The 22,716-nt window shown below is 40.5% G+C and overlaps 3 non-coding genes across 3 annotated transcripts; all 3 read right to left on the bottom strand.

Moving 5' to 3' along the window:
* Window positions 1–2,159: 2,159 nt before the first annotated feature.
* LOC143243477 (5S ribosomal RNA) lies at window positions 2,160–2,278 on the bottom strand. The gene has a single exon (XR_013024603.1). It is a non-coding gene; the product is annotated as a 5S ribosomal RNA (ribosomal RNA).
* Window positions 2,279–6,782: 4,504 nt separating this feature from the next.
* Window positions 6,783–6,901, bottom strand: LOC143243490 (5S ribosomal RNA). The gene has a single exon (XR_013024614.1). It is a non-coding gene; the product is annotated as a 5S ribosomal RNA (ribosomal RNA).
* A 13,044-nt stretch (window positions 6,902–19,945) lies between these two features.
* On the bottom strand, window positions 19,946–20,064 carry LOC143243501 (5S ribosomal RNA). Its single transcript, XR_013024625.1, has one exon. It is a non-coding gene; the product is annotated as a 5S ribosomal RNA (ribosomal RNA).
* Between the last annotated feature and the right edge of the window lie 2,652 nt (window positions 20,065–22,716).

The following is a 22,716-nucleotide window of genomic DNA, read 5'->3' on the forward strand; positions in this document are numbered from 1 at the left end:
ACCGTTCGCGAGTCGGAAGCGTGCCACGTATCGAGTTCCTACTTATCTGAAACGTTTCCTTCGCGTTTTTCTTTCACTGCTAAGTTTTCAATTTTGCTTTTACTGTTTTGTAACTTTTTTTTTCTTGTTGTTTCTACTCACCTATTTTGTTTTATACTCAATAGCAAAGACTCTTGTCGTTATTGGAAAGTTAATTTTCAAATGTACGTACATATAAAATAGATATTTGATTTATAAATAAGGTGTGCAATCGTCGGTGTCTCCGAGTAAAGTCTCTCTCTGCTGGGTTATATTTCTAGACAAAGTAATTTTACAAAACGTAGCGAACGAACGTTATGTAAGGAAACTCGAAATATTTGTCGCATCGCCTTTTCTGTGTAGCAGACAGATCCCTCGACAATTGCTTTTCTTAGGCAAAACGTGCACGAGCGAGACAATTTTGTGAAATAGGGAAACGTTTTAAATTCCATCTGTATAAGACTGCCTTAGATTGATGTGGGCTGGATCTACTCATTAACGAAGTTTATGTATTGTAGATTTCGCACCCTTTGTGCATTCGAAGATCGACCCGCGAAGATAGTTTATTTCTTTTCTCTTCAATATACGTCTGATTGGAGGGGTTTGGTTTAAAGTGAAATGGAACGCGGCTCACGCCACTTGCTTAGAGAGCTGCTACTTTTCTTCAACGATATTTCTAGACAAAGTAATTTTACAAAACGTAGCGAACGAACGTTATGTAAGGAAACTCGAAATATTTGTCGCATCGCCTTTTCTGTGTAGCAGACAGAGACCTCGACAATTGCTTTTCTTAGGCAAAACGTGCACGAGCGAGACAATTTTGTGAAATAGGGAAACGTTTTAAATTCCATCTGTATAAGACTGCCTTAGATTGATGTGGGCTGGATCTACTCATTAACGAAGTTTATGTATTGTAGATTTCGCACCCTTTGTGCATTCGAAGATCGACCCGCGAAGATAGTTTATTTCTTTTCTCTTCAATATACGTCTGATTGAGGGGTTTGGTTTAAAGTGAAATGGAACGCGGCTCACGCCACTTGCTTAGAGAGCTGCTACTTTTCTTCAACGATATTTCTAGACAAAGTAATTTTACAAAACGTAGCGAACGAACGTTATGTAAGGAAACTCGAAATATTTGTCGCATCGCCTTTTCTGTGTAGCAGACAGAGACCTCGACAATTGCTTTTCTTTGGCAAAACGTGCACGAGCGAGACAATTTTGTGAAATAGGGAAACGTTTTAAATTCCATCTGTATAAGACTGCCTTAGATTGATGTGGGCTGGATCTACTCATTAACGAAGTTTATGTATTGTAGATTTCGCACCCTTTGTGCATTCGAAGATCGACCCGCGAAGATAGTTTATTTCTTTTCTCTTCAATATACGTCTGATTGGAGGGTTTGGTTTAAAGTGAAATGGAACGCGGCTCACGCCACTTGCTTAGAGAGCTGCTACTTTTCTTCAACGATATTTCTAGACAAAGTAATTTTACAAAACGTAGCGAACGAACGTTATGTAAGGAAACTCGAAATATTTGTCGCATCGCCTTTTCTGTGTAGCAGACAGAGACCTCGACAATTGCTTTTTCTTAGGCAAAACGTGCACGAGCGAGACAATTTTGTGAAATAGGGAAACGTTTTAAATTCCATCTGTATAAGACTGCCTTAGATTGATGTGGGCTGGATCTACTCATTAACGAAGTTTCTGTTTTGTAGATTTCGCACCCTTTGTGCATTCCGAAGATCGACCCGCTAAGATAGTTTATTTCTTTTCTCTCCAACGTACGTCTGATTGGAGGGGTTTGGTTTGAATTGAAATGGAACGCGGCTAACGCCACCTGCTTAGAGAGCTGCTACTTTTCTTGAACGATCGCAGGAAATGAATGTTTGAATTTCGTTTTCGAAGCGTGTTTTATCAACTGACTTGTTGATGGAAAAGTTGATTAGTTCCTATAACAAAATGTTTTCCCAACAGTTTACCATAATAAATACCCAGTATTAAGGCACTTCAATTGAGTCAACCACTTTCTTTCTCTCTTTCGGGAAGGATTTTTTATCTCTTAAATCAGAAATTGTGAAAAAAGTGAGACGTATCGATCAGCTCTTTGCGAGACCTACAAATTTCAACGTGAAAAAAAAAAAAAGTCATCATCACCCGGTATTCCCAGGTGGTCACCCTCCCAAGTACTAACCGGGCCCGCCGTTGCTTAGCTTCGGTGATCGGACGAGAACCGGCGCTTTCAACGTGGTATGAACGATGACAGTTTAATTCTTTTCTTATTTGGTGTTTTAAGTGTTACTCTAAAGAAAATCGTTGTCGCAGCCCAAAATTTCCTAGCTGTGAAATATAAGAGATGCTTTAGGAATTCACTTTTACTGGAGGTCGCTGGAAAGTGGAGCCTGATAACTCTGGTTTGCGTTACACATCCCCGGAACAACACGAGTGTCATTACGGGGGGTATGGAAACTGTCGCTCACAGGCGTGTGTGTCATTGACATGGAACACTTAAATTGATCAATTTAGCCTCTGAGAACTTTTCTCAAACGTCTTTTAGTCACATGTTGGTGTTTATGTCTTCTTTATATTTCTTTCGGACCTACTTTCGCAAAATCTGGTATTTTACTCTCGTTACACAGGCTCACATCCCATCACTTACAGATGTGTGTGCAGAATTTAGATTTTAACACGAGCTTGCATCGGGATTAGAATTATTTAATATTCACCTTCTTTTATTCGTCATTTGGCTATACACATTAATTTACCTGTGTTTATTAACGTGTATTTTGGTTTCCATCGGGAGAAGTCGTGTGTACTCGCCTTCGTCTCCCCCCTACGACAAAATAGTATTAAACGCTGGTTACCGTCTAGTGGGAGTGCCTCAGAAGTCGCTCTTTTGTCTCTCGCTAAAGAAGTGTATGGATATTAATGAAAGTACGTTGCAAAAACTGGGAATAATTCTCTGACTAGAAACAGAATGAATAAAGGAACAGCACCTGTCACACTCGGCTACTACCGTTCGCGAGTCGGAAGCGTGCCACGTATCGAGTTCCTACTTATCTGAAACGTTTCCTTCGCGTTTTTCTTTCACTGCTAAGTTTTCAATTTTGCTTTTACTGTTTTGTAACTTTTTTTTTCTTGTTGTTTCTACTCACCTATTTTGTTTTATACTCCAATAGCAAAGACTCTTGTCGTTATTGGAAAGTTAATTTTCAAATGTACGTACATATAAAATAGATATTTGATTTATAAATAAGGTGTGCAATCGTCGGTGTCTCCGAGTAAAGTCTCTCTCTGCTGGGTTATATTTCTAGACAAAGTAATTTTACAAAACGTAGCGAACGAACGTTATGTAAGGAAACTCGAAATATTTGTCGCATCGCCTTTTCTGTGTAGCAGACAGATCCCTCGACAATTGCTTTTCTTAGGCAAAACGTGCACGAGCGAGACAATTTTGTGAAATAGGGAAACGTTTTAAATTCCATCTGTATAAGACTGCCTTAGATTGATGTGGGCTGGATCTACTCATTAACGAAGTTTATGTATTGTAGATTTCGCACCCTTTGTGCATTCGAAGATCGACCCGCGAAGATAGTTTATTTCTTTTCTCTTCAATATACGTCTGATTGAGGGGTTTGGTTTAAAGTGAAATGGAACGCGGCTCACGCCACTTGCTTAGAGAGCTGCTACTTTTCTTCAACGATATTTCTAGACAAAGTAATTTTACAAAACGTAGCGAACGAACGTTATGTAAGGAAACTCGAAATATTTGTCGCATCGCCTTTTCTGTGTAGCAGACAGAGACCTCGACAATTGCTTTTCTTAGGCAAAACGTGCACGAGCGAGACAATTTTGTGAAATAGGGAAACGTTTTAAATTCCATCTGTATAAGACTGCCTTAGATTGATGTGGGCTGGATCTACTCATTAACGAAGTTTATGTATTGTAGATTTCGCACCCTTTGTGCATTCCGAAGATCGACCCGCGAAGATAGTTTATTTCTTTTCTCTTCAATATACGTCTGATTGGAGGGGTTTGGTTTAAAGTGAAATGGAACGCGGCTCACGCCACTTGCTTAGAGAGCTGCTACTTTTCTTCAACGATATTTCTAGACAAAGTAATTTTACAAAACGTAGCGAACGAACGTTATGTAAGGAAACTCGAAATATTTGTCGCATCGCCTTTTCTGTGTAGCAGACATAGACCTCGACAATTGCTTTTCTTTGGCAAAACGTGCACGAGCGAGACAATTTTGTGAAATAGGGAAACGTTTTAAATTCCATCTGTATAAGACTGCCTTAGATTGATGTGGGCTGGATCTACTCATTAACGAAGTTTATGTATTGTAGATTTCGCACCCTTTGTGCATTCCGAAGATCGACCCGCGAAGATAGTTTATTTCTTTTCTCTTCAATATACGTCTGATTGGAGGGTTTGGTTTAAAGTGAAATGGAACGCGGCTCACGCCACTTGCTTAGAGAGCTGCTACTTTTCTTCAACGATATTTCTAGACAAAGTAATTTTACAAAACGTAGCGAACGAACGTTATGTAAGGAAACTCGAAATATTTGTCGCATCGCCTTTTCTGTGTAGCAGACAGAGACCTCGACAATTGCTTTTTTCTTAGGCAAAACGTGCACGAGCGAGACAATTTTGTGAAATAGGGAAACGTTTTAAATTCCATCTGTATAAGACTGCCTTAGATTGATGTGGGCTGGATCTACTCATTAACGAAGTTTATGTATTGTAGATTTCGCACCCTTTGTGCATTCCGAAGATCGACCCGCGAAGATAGTTTATTTCTTTTCTCTTCAATATACGTCTGATTGAGGGGTTTGGTTTAAAGTGAAATGGAACGCGGCTCACGCCACTTGCTTAGAGAGCTGCTACTTTTCTTCAACGATATTTCTAGACAAAGTAATTTTACAAAACGTAGCGAACGAACGTTATGTAAGGAAACTCGAAATATTTGTCGCATCGCCTTTTCTGTGTAGCAGACATAGACCTCGACAATTGCTTTTCTTAGGCAAAACGTGCACGAGCGAGACAATTTTGTGAAATAGGGAAACGTTTTAAATTCCATCTGTATAAGACTGCCTTAGATTGATGTGGGCTGGATCTACTCATTAACGAAGTTTATGTATTGTAGATTTCGCACCCTTTGTGCATTCCGAAGATCGACCCGCGAAGATAGTTTATTTCTTTTCTCTTCAATATACGTCTGATTGGAGGGGTTTGGTTTAAAGTGAAATGGAACGCGGCTCACGCCACTTGCTTAGAGAGCTGCTACTTTTCTTCAACGATATTTCTAGACAAAGTAATTTTACAAAACGTAGCGAACGAACGTTATGTAAGGAAACTCGAAATATTTGTCGCATCGCCTTTTCTGTGTAGCAGACAGAGACCTCGACAATTGCTTTTTCTTAGGCAAAACGTGCACGAGCGAGACAATTTTGTGAAATAGGGAAACGTTTTAAATTCCATCTGTATAAGACTGCCTTAGATTGATGTGGGCTGGATCTACTCATTAACGAAGTTTATGTATTGTAGATTTCGCACCCTTTGTGCATTCGAAGATCGACCCGCGAAGATAGTTTATTTCTTTTCTCTTCAATATACGTCTGATTGGAGGGTTTGGTTTAAAGTGAAATGGAACGCGGCTCACGCCACTTGCTTAGAGAGCTGCTACTTTTCTTCAACGATATTTCTAGACAAAGTAATTTTACAAAACGTAGCGAACGAACGTTATGTAAGGAAACTCGAAATATTTGTCGCATCGCCTTTTCTGTGTAGCAGACAGAGACCTCGACAATTGCTTTTCTTTGGCAAAACGTGCACGAGCGAGACAATTTTGTGAAATAGGGAAACGTTTTAAATTCCATCTGTATAAGACTGCCTTAGATTGATGTGGGCTGGATCTACTCATTAACGAAGTTTATGTATTGTAGATTTCGCACCCTTTGTGCATTCCGAAGATCGACCCGCGAAGATAGTTTATTTCTTTTCTCTTCAATATACGTCTGATTGAGGGGTTTGGTTTAAAGTGAAATGGAACGCGGCTCACGCCACTTGCTTAGAGAGCTGCTACTTTTCTTCAACGATATTTCTAGACAAAGTAATTTTACAAAACGTAGCGAACGAACGTTATGTAAGGAAACTCGAAATATTTGTCGCATCGCCTTTTCTGTGTAGCAGACAGAGACCTCGACAATTGCTTTTCTTAGGCAAAACGTGCACGAGCGAGACAATTTTGTGAAATAGGGAAACGTTTTAAATTCCATCTGTATAAGACTGCCTTAGATTGATGTGGGCTGGATCTACTCATTAACGAAGTTTCTGTTTTGTAGATTTCGCACCCTTTGTGCATTCCGAAGATCGACCCGCTAAGATAGTTTATTTCTTTTCTCTCCAACGTACGTCTGATTGGGGGTTTGGTTTGAATTGAAATGGAACGCGGCTAACGCCACCTGCTTAGAGAGCTGCTACTTTTCTTGAACGATCGCAGGAAATGAATGTTTGAATTTCGTTTTCGAAGCGTGTTTTATCAACTGACTTGTTGATGGAAAAGTTGATTAGTTCCTATAACAAAAATGTTTTCCCAACAGTTTACCATAATAAATACCCAGTATTAAGGCACTTCAATTGAGTCAACCACTTTCTTTCTCTCTTTCGGGAAGGATTTTTTATCTCTTAAATCAGAAATTGTGAAAAAGTGAGACGTATCGATCAGCTCTTTGCGAGACCTACAAATTTCAACGTGAAAAAAAAAGTCATCATCACCCGGTATTCCCAGGTGGTCACCCTCCCAAGTACTAACCGGGCCCGCCGTTGCTTAGCTTCGGTGATCGGACGAGAACCGGCGCTTTCAACGTGGTATGAACGATGACAGTTTAATTCTTTTCTTATTTGGTGTTTTAAGTGTTACTCTAAAGAAAATCGTTGTCGCAGCCCAAAATTTCCTAGCTGTGAAATATAAGAGATGCTTTAGGAATTCACTTTTACTGGAGGTCGCTGGAAAGTGGAGCCTGATAACTCTGGTTTGCGTTACACATCCCCGGAACAACACGAGTGTCATTACGGGGGTATGGAAACTGTCGCTCACAGGCGTGTGTGTCATTGACATGGAACACTTAAATTGATCAATTTAGCCTCTGAGAACTTTTCTCAAACGTCTTTTAGTCACATGTTGGTGTTTATGTCTTCTTTATATTTCTTTCGGACCTACTTTCGCAAAATCTGGTATTTTACTCTCGTTACACAGGCTCACATCCCATCACTTACAGATGTGTGTGCAGAATTTAGATTTTAACACGAGCTTGCATCGGGATTAGAATTATTTAATATTCACCTTCTTTTATTCGTCATTTGGCTATACACATTAATTTACCTGTGTTTATTAACGTGTATTTTGGTTTCCATCGGGAGAAGTCGTGTGTACTCGCCTTCGTCTCCCCCTACGACAAAATAGTATTAAACGCTGGTTACCGTCTAGTGGGAGTGCCTCAGAAGTCGCTCTTTTGTCTCTCGCTAAAGAAGTGTATGGATATTAATGAAAGTACGTTGCAAAACTGGGAATAATTCTCTGAAACAGAATGAATAAAGGAACAGCACCTGTCACACTCGGCTACTACCGTTCGCGAGTCGGAAGCGTGCCACGTATCGAGTTCCTACTTATCTGAAACGTTTCCTTCGCGTTTTTCTTTCACTGCTAAGTTTTCAATTTTGCTTTTACTGTTTTGTAACTTTTTTTTCTTGTTGTTTCTACTCACCTATTTTGTTTTATACCCAATAGCAAAGACTCTTGTCGTTATTGGAAAGTTAATTTTCAAATGTACGTACATATAAAATAGATATTTGATTTATAAATAAGGTGTGCAATCGTCGGTGTCTCCGAGTAAAGTCTCTCTCTGCTGGGTTATATTTCTAGACAAAGTAATTTTACAAAACGTAGCGAACGAACGTTATGTAAGGAAACTCGAAATATTTGTCGCATCGCCTTTTCTGTGTAGCAGACAGATCCCTCGACAATTGCTTTTCTTAGGCAAAACGTGCACGAGCGAGACAATTTTGTGAAATAGGGAAACGTTTTAAATTCCATCTGTATAAGACTGCCTTAGATTGATGTGGGCTGGATCTACTCATTAACGAAGTTTATGTATTGTAGATTTCGCACCCTTTGTGCATTCGAAGATCGACCCGCGAAGATAGTTTATTTCTTTTCTCTTCAATATACGTCTGATTGGAGGGTTTGGTTTAAAGTGAAATGGAACGCGGCTCACGCCACTTGCTTAGAGAGCTGCTACTTTTCTTCAACGATATTTCTAGACAAAGTAATTTTACAAAACGTAGCGAACGAACGTTATGTAAGGAAACTCGAAATATTTGTCGCATCGCCTTTTCTGTGTAGCAGACAGAGACCTCGACAATTGCTTTTCTTAGGCAAAACGTGCACGAGCGAGACAATTTTGTGAAATAGGGAAACGTTTTAAATTCCATCTGTATAAGACTGCCTTAGATTGATGTGGGCTGGATCTACTCATTAACGAAGTTTATGTATTGTAGATTTCGCACCCTTTGTGCATTCCGAAGATCGACCCGCGAAGATAGTTTATTTCTTTTCTCTTCAATATACGTCTGATTGGAGGGGTTTGGTTTAAAGTGAAATGGAACGCGGCTCACGCCACTTGCTTAGAGAGCTGCTACTTTTCTTCAACGATATTTCTAGACAAAGTAATTTTACAAAACGTAGCGAACGAACGTTATGTAAGGAAACTCGAAATATTTGTCGCATCGCCTTTTCTGTGTAGCAGACAGAGACCTCGACAATTGCTTTTCTTTGGCAAAACGTGCACGAGCGAGACAATTTTGTGAAATAGGGAAACGTTTTAAATTCCATCTGTATAAGACTGCCTTAGATTGATGTGGGCTGGATCTACTCATTAACGAAGTTTATGTATTGTAGATTTCGCACCCTTTGTGCATTCGAAGATCGACCCGCGAAGATAGTTTATTTCTTTTCTCTTCAATATACGTCTGATTGGAGGGGTTTGGTTTAAAGTGAAATGGAACGCGGCTCACGCCACTTGCTTAGAGAGCTGCTACTTTTCTTCAACGATATTTCTAGACAAAGTAATTTTACAAAACGTAGCGAACGAACGTTATGTAAGGAAACTCGAAATATTTGTCGCATCGCCTTTTCTGTGTAGCAGACAGAGACCTCGACAATTGCTTTTCTTAGGCAAAACGTGCACGAGCAGAGACAATTTTGTGAAATAGGGAAACGTTTTAAATTCCATCTGTATAAGACTGCCTTAGATTGATGTGGGCTGGATCTACTCATTAACGAAGTTTATGTATTGTAGATTTCGCACCCTTTGTGCATTCGAAGATCGACCCGCGAAGATAGTTTATTTCTTTTCTCTTCAATATACGTCTGATTGGAGGGGTTTGGTTTAAAGTGAAATGGAACGCGGCTCACGCCACTTGCTTAGAGAGCTGCTACTTTTCTTCAACGATATTTCTAGACAAAGTAATTTTACAAAACGTAGCGAACGAACGTTATGTAAGGAAACTCGAAATATTTGTCGCATCGCCTTTTCTGTGTAGCAGACAGAGACCTCGACAATTGCTTTTCTTAGGCAAAACGTGCACGAGCGAGACAATTTTGTGAAATAGGGAAACGTTTTAAATTCCATCTGTATAAGACTGCCTTAGATTGATGTGGGCTGGATCTACTCATTAACGAAGTTTCTGTTTTGTAGATTTCGCACCCTTTGTGCATTCGAAGATCGACCCGCTAAGATAGTTTATTTCTTTTCTCTCCAACGTACGTCTGATTGGAGGGTTTGGTTTGAATTGAAATGGAACGCGGCTAACGCCACCTGCTTAGAGAGCTGCTACTTTTCTTGAACGATCGCAGTTTGAATTGAAATGGAACGCGGCTCACGCCACCTGCTTAGAGAGCTGCTACTTTTCTTGAACGAGGAAATGAATGTTTGAATTTCGTTTTCGAAGCGTGTTTTATCAACTGACTTGTTGATGGAAAAGTTGATTAGTTCCTATAACAAAATGTTTTCCCAACAGTTTACCATAATAAATACCCAGTATTAAGGCACTTCAATTGAGTCAACCACTTTCTTTCTCTCTTTCGGGAAGGATTTTTTATCTCTTAAATCAGAAATTGTGAAAAAAGTGAGACGTATCGATCAGCTCTTTGCGAGACCTACAAATTTCAACGTGAAAAAAAAAAAAGTCATCATCACCCGGTATTCCCAGGTGGTCACCCTCCCAAGTACTAACCGGGCCCGCCGTTGCTTAGCTTCGGTGATCGGACGAGAACCGGCTTTTTTTTTTTTTTTCTCTTTATTTATCCCACCTCAACGAGGGGGTATACACAGAAATACAACAAATAAAACACAAGTTAATGAATTAGCATGTAACAATAACTCTATAGATTACCATGCTGAAAATTACCACAAAGTTAATAAAATTAAGGAAAAAAGAAATAAAAGAGGTAATTGGAACAGCAGGTAATCCAACAAACATTATAATGAACATTAACAAACAAGAAATCAATGGATCTTTCATTGGTAACAAAAATATAATGAAATAACAACTTATCTTAACAACGTACACAAGAAATAACCTTGGGCACCTTGGGTTACCAAGCTACCAACATAAGAATACACAGAATAAAAACATTTAATGAGTTATGTAACAAAGATCTATGATAATGAAGATATATATGTCTCCGTACACGCACTTTAAACATGGAAATTAAATGAATGACGCGATTTCGTGCCAAAGAAACTGAACGAGCAGAACATATAACCTGACGTGCCAAACTTGTAATTAAACGGAATATGTTCCAGCATCTCCTGGGTAACGAAGGATGAGATCCCACTAAGAGGCATCTCCTCCATACCCAGTTTGATATGGGACATCCAAAATAAAATGCCAATAATTTATATACATATGACCACAAGGGCTGTACAAAAGGACATTGGAAAAACAGATGGTCTATGGTTTCTGGCGCCTGGGAACAGAAAGTGCACAACCCTGTGGGATGTCTGTCCATATGTATCAGCTTGACATTTGTGGTAATCGCCCGCAACCAGAGTAAATAATCCACATCACAAACAAAAAAAACCAACAAAAGAAGAATAAGCGTTTTACGAATGCGTTTCCAGTCTCCAGGAGGAACAATATCCCCCAGTAGAATGGAGCAGGGAAGTTATTAGCGAGTGAAAACTGTATATATCCCACCAGTTGCCGCAGAGATAAACCTTGAAAATGAACTCGATTATCAGAGTGGTCCAGAAAATATAAATCCACAACACATGTGGACGACGGAAGAGGAGCCGGCTGGGTAGACAAAATCGGCAACCACTCCACAGGCAACGCCTCCTTGAGCATATGAAAATGTGAAAAAATTGTGCGGGCATTGGCCAACGGGTCAGCGTCCGTACACATTTCAATCACTGCCCCCACCGGAAGAAAAGCAGGGAGCACCTCGTACATTAAATGACGGACCTGAACCAAACCTGCGTTAATAAATTCAGGAAAATGAAATGTTCGGTGGCGAACATCAACAATAGCCGGATTGAAAAACAAAGGTTCATCAAAAAATTTGGGGAAAGAGGAGCTGGGACAATCCCTTTATCCCCAAGAAGAACCTTCCAGGCATGAAACATTTCCTGAATATAGAAAGGTAACGATTTCACAAAACGTGGCAAAATACGGCATTGAAGAATCCGAAAGCTTAAAGAGAGATTACCATAACAAGAAAAAAATCCAGAAAGAAGTTGTCGCAAGGTGGAAGGACAAGAAGCATCCAAACAACGCTGCAACAACTTCAAACGGAATGCGAGTTTACGAGTGTTAACATCAACCAAGTTGATACCTCCACAATCATAACTCCGAATCAGAATACCGTATGCCACTTTATGTATACCTCCCCGCCAAATAAAATCCAGTATACATTTGCGAAATCTAGCCTCAAACTGTCTTGGCAACGGGAGTATATTCAACGGGTACCATAACACCGATGCCACCAAGGAGTTCACCACAAGAGATTTACCCTTTAGCGACAAAGAACGAAATCGCCACGACACCAAGACACGAGATACCCTGCGCAATACACCCTGCCACGTATCTTGCAGCATGACATCGAAATTAGAGTGGAAAACTATTCCCAAAATCCGAATAGGATCCTGGGAAATTCTCAACTCACCAAGGACGAAGTCTGCAGAAGAGGCCAAACACCCAACCCACAAACCCTGACTCTTGGTCCAGTTGATCTTCCCACCAGTAGCTTTGCCAAAAGTTTGGCAGACATCCAACACATGCGGCAAAGATTCGGCGTCTCGTAAGGTTAAGGTGGTATCATCAGCATGCTGATAAGTAAGTGAAGGCGTGGTGAGTAGCACATCACCACCAATACCAGTAATATGTACATTATGGACTAACATATTTCGTAACGGTTCGACACTGAGAACGTAAAGTAGAGCAGACATGGGGCATCCTTGACGAATACCCCGAGTAATAGCAAAATCATTAGTGAGAAATCCATTAAACTTTACACAACTAGAAATAGAAGTATAGCAAAGACGAACCCAATGAACAAAAGTAGAACCAAAACCCATACGCAGAAGAAGTTGAAATAGATAGTCATAGGCCACCCGATCAAAAGCTTGCATCTGATCGAGCTTCAAAAAGATTCCACCCTGGCCGGTACGTGCTAAAGATTGCAATAGCAAAACGAGTGTTAATGGAGTATCAGCAACGTCCCGTCCAGGTATACACCCGGATTGGTCATCTGAAACTAAACTGGAGATCACAGACGAAAGGCGACGAGCCAGCACTTTGGCCAAAAGCTTATAGTCAGTACAAAGCAATGTCAAAGGCCGGCTGTTAGCCGCCAACCGTCGATCCCCCTTTCGGGATAGGAACAATTACCCCAGAACACATTGTACGGAGCAACTGTGGAGAGTGAAACAGTTGAGACAAGACAGATAAAAAAGTCGTCAACAAAAAGAGGTAGAAAATATTTGAAAAATTCGGAGGTAAAACCATCCAAACCAGGAGATTTGCCCAGCGGTAAACTGTCTAAAGCAGCGATAACTTCCGGAACCGTGAATGGAGCATCACAAATATTAGCTTGTTCACTGGAAAGAGTTCGATCAACAAATGAGAGAACTAAATCTATGTCTGCCTGCAGAACGATATCCTTAGAGTACAGTGCGGAATAATACTGATGTAAAACAGCAGCGATATCTTCCACACCGGACACCTCCACACCCTATCAGTGAGCATGGATCTAAACTCAATTCTGCTTTGACGGACCTTTTCCATACGAAGAAAGTAAGATGTAGATCTCTCACCCTCCTCAAACCAACGAATATGAGATCGAATCCTCGCCCCTCTATGGTATCGTGATCCAAAGTCTCCAATGCATCTTCAAGTTCATACAATTTGACCTTAGATCTACCAGGGAAACGGGTCAGTTTTCGAAGCTCACGATTGATGGACGACTCAAGCTGACATTTGCGAGAACGGGATGCCCGCGCACGAAGAATCGAATAACGCTCGGTAAGTATACGGAACGCGCATTTCAATTGTTCATACCATTTAATTTTATCAGTCCCATAAACTGACCAACTACGACTTCTGGCGATCAACAGCTTAATGGCTTTCACATATTCGGCATCCCTCAATAACTGGTTATTGAAGTGCCAGAAATTAGGACCTCTGACAATTGGTCGCAGAGTAAGGTCGAAGCCCAATAAAGCGTGATCTGTAGCAGGAAACCACAACGTACGGAAACGTTGGACAGTCCCCTGCAAGGTAGAAGAAAGCAAAACCCTGTCAATACGTGACGACATCATCTCACCATTAACAAAACGCTTCCATGTGAAACCAGGTGTAGTCGGCGATATGAGTGAATGCGCATCAAGCAAATCAAACCTATTAAGAAACTGGACAAAGCCGAACGGCTGGCGTCTCGGTAGAAACGGACCGGAAATCGATCGCGTGCCACATCCACCACACAATTAAAATCTCCCACAACAAGCAATCCTGTGCAACCATCAAACAATACTCCAAGTTTTGGAAAAATTCCCGTCGCTCGGAGATATCGCGAGGAGCGTACACAGATGATAACAGATAAGACAAAGACTCGAAACTGAATTTGACTGTCAGAACCCTACCCACCCCATCAGAAGAAACGAATGTAACATTATCACACAAAACTGCTGTACCAAGATGGCAACCCCTTGTCGGCCAGAAGTAGAATTATTAAAAAAAGCTACACCTGGCCAAAATTTCAGAACGACATCAGGAAAATCATCAGTAAAAACGTTTCCTGTAAACAAACAACATCAAAATTAGTAACAAAGTAATCCAGATAATAAGACAGCTTACTAATATTACGCAACCCATTACAATTCAAAACTCCCACCCTTAGTAAATGTACCATGCTAAAGAGAAAGAAAAAGGTACAAGAATTGAAAGGAAACTGTCACAAACACAAAAATAACAAGAATAAATGTAAAGATCTAAGCAAATATGCACAAAGTTCAAATAACAATAAATGACAGTCTTACACGAACTGAAACAAACAAACTGTCAAAAAAAAACACATTTAAGGCTGCGACACCGCCTTCGCCTTCGCCCGAGATATCCGTAGTATTGGCACGTCCGACACCCGTTTTCGTCCACTGCCCTTCTTAGAAGTGTCACCAGGAGACATTGCCACCACACTAGCATACCTCCAACGACGAGGAAGAGGCACCTCCACATCGCCGGCGGTACTCACACCACTAACCGGAAGTGGCGGGAAGTGACGATCAAAATTGCGACTTGCAGCAGGGGGTGACTACTTGCCCGTTCCCTGGCCCCACCAGAAACCGTCGATCGTCGGGCAGAAACATCGTCCACCACCCGATGGGTAGCTGCAGCCTTCTTTGAAAGGGGAACCTCCGAATCAACGCGTGGACAAACAGAAATGGTGTCAACATCATGAGGCACTGCACGAGAGGGAGCAGCCGTGTCTACTTCAGCGGCGTCACGAGAAGTAGTAGGCGTGGCCACTTCAGCGTCGTCACTAGAGGAAGTTCGAGGAACAACAAGCTTGGGACAACGTTGACGGACGTGTCCCTGCATATGACAATGTCGGCATATAAACTGGGGCAATCTCGATATAGATGATCCGCCCCAAACATAAATTACATACTTTGACTGGCGATCATGCTTCACTTTTACCATTACCGCCTTGCCCAAAGGATCAAAAACTTTTACTACGTACGGCAAAGAGATACACTTCTCACTAAAACACACACGAACATGGCGTATACCTAAGTATATGCCCTGGTCCCTCTTCCACACAATAGGGCTTTTCACCTCACAATCATAATCTTTAAGTTTATTTAGAATAATATCATCGTCGATATATTCGGGTACGTCCATAAATGACACAGTAATAGTACGTTTAGTGACACCATTAGCCGAACAGTGCACACCATTTACAGTTAGACCAGCATCTATAGCCAGGTCCACATCGTCGGGAAGAACAAAAGTTACCTCATATCCACCCGGGCGAGGAACTACAGCAGTGACCGAAGCTGCACCAAACGTAGAAATAACAGAATGGATAACGTCCCCATGGCTTGAAGTTGTCGTTTCCACAAAAACTGTACGACGCATAACTTCCATGACCTTCTTGGTTGATGAAGACATCGTCAAACAACTTGAAAAATACAAAATCTAGCAAAAAAAAAAAACTACACACGCTCACTAGGCTTAGCTGTTAAATTTACACTAAGGCAATGAGGAGCTCGAAAAACACGTCTGTACTCGTTGACGAGAACCGGCGCTTTCAACGTGGTATGAACGATGACAGTTTAATTCTTTTCTTATTTGGTGTTTTAAGTGTTACTCTAAAGAAAATCGTTGTCGCAGCCCAAAATTTCCTAGCTGTGAAATATAAGAGATGCTTTAGGAATTCACTTTTACTGGAGGTCGCTGGAAAGTGGAGCCTGATAACTCTGGTTTGCGTTACACATCCCCGGAACAACACGAGTGTCATTACGGGGGTATGGAAACTGTCGCTCACAGGCGTGTGTGTCATTGACATGGAACACTTAAATTGATCAATTTAGCCTCTGAGAACTTTTCTCAAACGTCTTTTAGTCACATGTTGGTGTTTATGTCTTCTTTATATTTCTTTCGGACCTACTTTCGCAAAATCTGGTATTTTACTCTCGTTACACAGGCTCACATCCCATCACTTACAGATGTGTGTGCAGAATTTAGATTTTAACACGAGCTTGCATCGGGATTAGAATTATTTAATATTCACCTTCTTTTATTCGTCATTTGGCTATACACATTAATTTACCTGTGTTTATTAACGTGTATTTTGGTTTCCATCGGGAGAAGTCGTGTGTACTCGCCTTCGTCTCCCCCTACGACAAAATAGTATTAAACGCTGGTTACCGTCTAGTGGGAGTGCCTCAGAAGTCGCTCTTTTGTCTCTCGCTAAAGAAGTGTATGGATATTAATGAAAGTACGTTGCAAAACTGGGAATAATTCTCTGAAACAGAATGAATAAAGGAACAGCACCTGTCACACTCGGCTACTACCGTTCGCGAGTCGGAAGCGTGCCACGTATCGAGTTCCTACTTATCTGAAACGTTTCCTTCGCGTTTTTCTTTCACTGCTAAGTTTTCAATTTTGCTTTTACTGTTTTGTAACTTTTTTTTTCTTGTTGTTTCTACTCACCTATTTTGTTTTATACTCAATAGCAAAGACTCTTGTCGTTATTGGAAAGTTAATTTTCAAATGTACGTACATATAAAATAGATATTTGATTTATAAATAAGGTGTGCAATCGTCGGTGTCTCCGAGTAAAGTCTCTCTCTGCTGGGTTATATTTCTAGACAAAGTAATTTTACAAAACGTAGCGAACGAACGTTATGTAAGGAAACTCGAAATATTTGTCGCATCGCCTTTTCTGTGTAGCAGACAGATCCCTCGACAATTGCTTTTTCTTAGGCAAAACGTGCACGAGCGAGACAATTTTGTGAAATAGGGAAACGTTTTAAATTCCATCTGTATAAGACTGCCTTAGATTGATGTGGGCTGGATCTACTCATTAACGAAGTTTATGTATTGTAGATTTCGCACCCTTTGTGCATTCGAAGATCGACCCGCGAAGATAGTTTATTTCTTTTCCTTCAATATACGTCTGATTGGAGGGTTTGGTTTAAAGTGAAATGGAACGCGGCTCACGCCACTTGCTTAGAGAGCTGCTACTTTTCTTCAACGATATTTCTAGACAAGTAATTTTACAAAACGTAGCGAACGAACGACAATTGCAATTGCTTTTCTTAGGCAAAACGTGCACGAGCGAGACAATTTTGTGAAATAGGGAAACGTTTTAAATTCCATCTGTATAAGACTGCCTTAGATTGATGTGGGCTGGATCTACTCATTAACAGAAGTTTATGTATTGTAGATTTCGCACCCTTTGTGCATTCGAAGATCGACCCGCGAAGATAGTTTATTTCTTTTCTCTTCAATATACGTCTGATTGGAGGGGTTTGGTTTAAAGTGAAATGGAACGCGGCTCACGCCACTTGCTTAGAGAGCTGCTACTTTTCTTCAACGATATTTCTAGACAAAGTAATTTTACAAAACGTAGCGAACGAACGTTATGTAAGGAAACTCGAAATATTTGTCGCATCGCCTTTTCTGTGTAGCAGACAGAGACCTCGACAATTGCTTTTCTTAGGCAAAACGTGCACAGGCAGAGACAATTTTGTGAAATAGGGAAACGTTTTAAATTCCATCTGTATAAGACTGCCTTAGATTGATGTGGGCTGGATCTACTCATTAACGAAGTTTATGTATTGTAGATTTCGCACCCTTTGTGCATTCGAAGATCGACCCGCGAAGATAGTTTATTTCTTTTCTCTTCAATATACGTCTGATTGGAGGGTTTGGTTTAAAGTGAAATGGAACGCGGCTCACGCCACTTGCTTAGAGAGCTGCTACTTTTCTTCAACGATATTTCTAGACAAAGTAATTTTACAAAACGTAGCGAACGAACGTTATGTAAGGAAACTCGAAATATTTGTCGCATCGCCTTTTCTGTGTAGCAGACAGAGACCTCGACAATTGCTTTTCTTTGGCAAAACGTGCACAGAGCGAGACAATTTGTGAAATAGGGAAACGTTTTAAATTCCATCTGTATAAGACTGCCTTAGATTGATGTGGGCTGGATCTACTCATTAACGAAGTTTATGTATTGTAGATTTCGCACCCTTTTTGTGCATTCGAAGATCGACCCGCGAAGATAGTTTATTTCTTTTCTCTTCAATATACGTCTGATTGGAGGGTTTGGTTTAAAATGAAATGGAACGCGGCTCACGCCACTTGCTTAGAGAGCTGCTACTTTTCTTCAACGATATTTCTAGACAAAGTAATTTTACAAAACGTCAGCGAACAGACGTTATGTAAGGAAACTCGAAATATTTGTCGCATCGCCTTTTCTGTGTAGCAGACAGACCTCGACAATTGCTTTTCTTAGGCAAAACGTGCACGAGCGAGACAATTTTGTGAAATAGGGAAACGTTTTAAATTCCATCTGTATAAGACTGCCTTAGATTGATGTGGGCTGGATCTACTCATTAACGAAGTTTATGTATTGTAGATTTCGCACCCTTTGTGCATTCGAAGATCGACCCGCGAAGATAGTTTATTTCTTTTCTCTTCAATATACGTCTGATTGGAGGGTTTGGTTTAAAGTGAAATGGAACGCGGCTCACGCCACTTGCTTAGAGAGCTGCTACTTTTCTTCAACGATATTTCTAGACAAAGTAATTTTACAAAACGTAGCGAACGAACGTTATGTAAGGAAACTCGAAATATTTGTCGCATCGCCTTTTCTGTGTAGCAGACAGAGACCTCGACAATTGCTTTTCTTTGGCAAAACGTGCACGAGCGAGACAATTTTGTGAAATAGGGAAACGTTTTAAATTCCATCTGTATAAGACTGCCTTAGATTGATGTGGGCTGGATCTACTCATTAACGAAGTTTATGTATTGTAGATTTCGCACCCTTTGTGCATTCGAAGATCGACCCGCGAAGATAGTTTATTTCTTTTCTCTTCAATATACGTCTGATTGGAGGGTTTGGTTTAAAGTGAAATGGAACGCGGCTCACGCCACTTGCTTAGAGAGCTGCTACTTTTCTTCAACGATATTTCTAGACAAAGTAATTTTACAAAACGTAGCGAACGAACGTTATGTAAGGAAACTCGAAATATTTGTCGCATCGCCTTTTCTGTGTAGCAGACAGACCTCGACAATTGCTTTTCTTAGGCAAAACGTGCACGAGCGAGACAATTTTGTGAAATAGGGAAACGTTTTAAATTCCATCTGTATAAGACTGCCTTAGATTGATGTGGGCTGGATCTACTCATTAACGAAGTTTCTGTTTTGTAGATTTCGCACCCTTTGTGCATTCGAAGATCGACCCGCTAAGATAGTTTATTTCTTTTCTCTCAACGTACGTCTGATTGGAGGGGTTTGGTTTGAATTGAAATGGAACGCGGCTAACGCCACCTGCTTAGAGAGCTGCTACTTTTCTTGAACGATCGCAGGAAATGAATGTTTGAATTTCGTTTTCGAAGCGTGTTTTATCAACTGACTTGTTGATGGAAAAGTTGATTAGTTCCTATAACAAAAATGTTTTCCCAACAGTTTACCATAATAAATACCCAGTATTAAGGCACTTCAATTGAGTCAACCACTTTCTTTTCTCTCTTTCGGGAAGGATTTTTTATCTCTTAAATCAGAAATTGTGAAAAAAAAGTGAGACGTATCGATCAGCTCTTTGCGAGACCTACAAATTTCAACGTGAAAAAAAAAGTCATCATCACCCGGTATTCCCAGGTGGTCACCCTCCCAAGTACTAACCGGGCCCGCCGTTGCTTAGCTTCGGTGATCGGACGAGAACCGGCGCTTTCAACGTGGTATGAACGATGACAGTTTAATTCTTTTCTTATTTGGTGTTTTAAGTGTTACTCTAAAGAAAATCGTTGTCGCAGCCCAAAATTTCCTAGCTGTGAAATATAAGAGATGCTTTAGGAATTCACTTTTACTGGAGGTCGCTGGAAAGTGGAGCCTGATAACTCTGGTTTGCGTTACACATCCCCGGAACAACACGAGTGTCATTACGGGGTATGGAAACTAATCGCTCACAGGCGTGTGTGTCATTGACATGGAACACTTAAATTGATCAATTTAGCCTCTGAGAACTTTTCTCAAACGTCTTTTAGTCACATGTTGGTGTTTATGTCTTCTTTATATTTCTTTCGGACCTACTTTCGCAAAATCTGGTATTTTACTCTCGTTACACAGGCTCACATCCCATCACTTACAGATGTGTGTGCAGAATTTAGATTTTAACACGAGCTTGCATCGGGATTAGAATTATTTAATATTCACCTTCTTTTATTCGTCATTTGGCTATACACATTAATTTACCTGTGTTTATTAACGTGTATTTTGGTTTCCATCAGGAGAAGTCGTGTGTACTCGCCTTCGTCTCCCCCTACGACAAAATAGTATTAAACGCTGGTTACCGTCTAGTGGGAGTGCCTCAGAAGTCGCTCTTTTGTCTCTCGCTAAAGAAGTGTATGGATATTAATGAAAGTACGTTGCAAAAACTGGGAATAATTCTCTGAAACAGAATGAATAAAGGAACAGCACCTGTCACACTCGGCTACTACCGTTCGCGAGTCGGAAGCGTGCCACGTATCGAGTTCCTACTTATCTGAAACGTTTCCTTCGCGTTTTTCTTTCACTGCTAAGTTTTCAATTTTGCTTTTACTGTTTTGTAACTTTTTTTTTCTTGTTGTTTCTACTCACCTATTTTGTTTTATACTCAATAGCAAAGACTCTTGTCGTTATTGGAAAGTTAATTTTCAAATGTACGTACATATAAAATAGATATTTGATTTATAAATAAGGTGTGCAATCGTCGGTGTCTCGAGTAAAGTCTCTCTCTGCTGGGTTATATTTCTAGACAAAGTAATTTTACAAAACGTAGCGAACGAACGTTATGTAAGGAAACTCGAAATATTTGTCGCATCGCCTTTTCTGTGTAGCAGACAGATCCCTCGACAATTGCTTTTCTTAGGCAAAACGTGCACGAGCAGAGACAATTTTGTGAAATAGGAAACGTTTTAAATTCCATCTGTATAAGACTGCCTTAGATTGATGTGGGCTGGATCTACTCATTAACGAAGTTTATGTATTGTAGATTTCGCACCCTTTGTGCATTCGAAGATCGACCCGCGAAGATAGTTTATTTCTTTTCTCTTCAATATACGTCTGATTGGAGGGTTTGGTTTAAAAGTGAAATGGAACGCGGCTCACGCCACTTGCTTAGAGAGCTGCTACTTTTCTTCAACGATATTTCTAGACAAAGTAATTTTACAAAACGTAGCGAACGAACGTTATGTAAGGAAACTCGAAATATTTGTCGCATCGCCTTTTCTGTGTAGCAGACAGAGACCTCGACAATTGCTTTTCTTAGGCAAAACGTGCACGAGCAGAGACAATTTTGTGAAATAGGGAAACGTTTTAAATTCCATCTGTATAAGACTGCCTTAGATTGATGTGGGCTGGATCTACTCATTAACGAAGTTTATGTATTGTAGATTTCGCACCCTTTGTGCATTCGAAGATCGACCCGCGAAGATAGTTTATTTCTTTTCTCTTCAATATACGTCTGATTGGAGGTTTGGTTTAAAGTGAAATGGAACGCGGCTCACGCCACTTGCTTAGAGCTGCTACTTTTCTTCAACGATATTTCTAGACAAAGTAATTTTACAAAACGTAGCGAACGAACGTTATGTAAGGAAACTCGAAATATTTGTCGCATCGCCTTTTCTGTGTAGCAGACAGAGACCTCGACAATTGCTTTTTCTTTGGCAAAACGTGCACGAGCGAGACAATTTTGTGAAATAGGGAAACGTTTTAAATTCCATCTGTATAAGACTGCCTTAGATTGATGTGGGCTGGATCTACTCATTAACGAAGTTTATGTATTGTAGATTTCGCACCCTTTGTGCATTCGAAGATCGACCCGCGAAGATAGTTTATTTCTTTTCTCTTCAATATACGTCTGATTGGAGGGGTTTGGTTTAAAGTGAAATGGAACGCGGCTCACGCCACTTGCTTAGAGAGCTGCTACTTTTCTTCAACGATATTTCTAGACAAAGTAATTTTACAAAACGTAGCGAACGAACGTTATGTAAGGAAACTCGAAATATTTGTCGCATCGCCTTTTCTGTGTAGCAGACAGACCTCGACAATTGCTTTTTCTTAGGCAAAACGTGCACGAGCGAGACAATTTTGTGAAATAGGGAAACGTTTTAAATTCCATCTGTATAAGACTGCCTTAGATTGATGTGGGCTGGATCTACTCATTAACGAAGTTTCTGTTTTGTAGATTTCGCACCCTTTGTGCATTCGAAGATCGACCCGCTAAGATAGTTTATTTCTTTTCTCTCAACGTACGTCTGATTGGAGGGGTTTGGTTTGAATTGAAATGGAACGCGGCTAACGCCACCTGCTTAGAGAGCTGCTACTTTTCTTGAACGATCGCAGGAAATGAATGTTTGAATTTCGT

This window comes from Tachypleus tridentatus, unplaced genomic scaffold (genome assembly GCF_004210375.1).
Source record: "Tachypleus tridentatus isolate NWPU-2018 unplaced genomic scaffold, ASM421037v1 Hic_cluster_2, whole genome shotgun sequence".
NCBI lineage: Eukaryota > Metazoa > Arthropoda > Merostomata > Xiphosura > Limulidae > Tachypleus > Tachypleus tridentatus.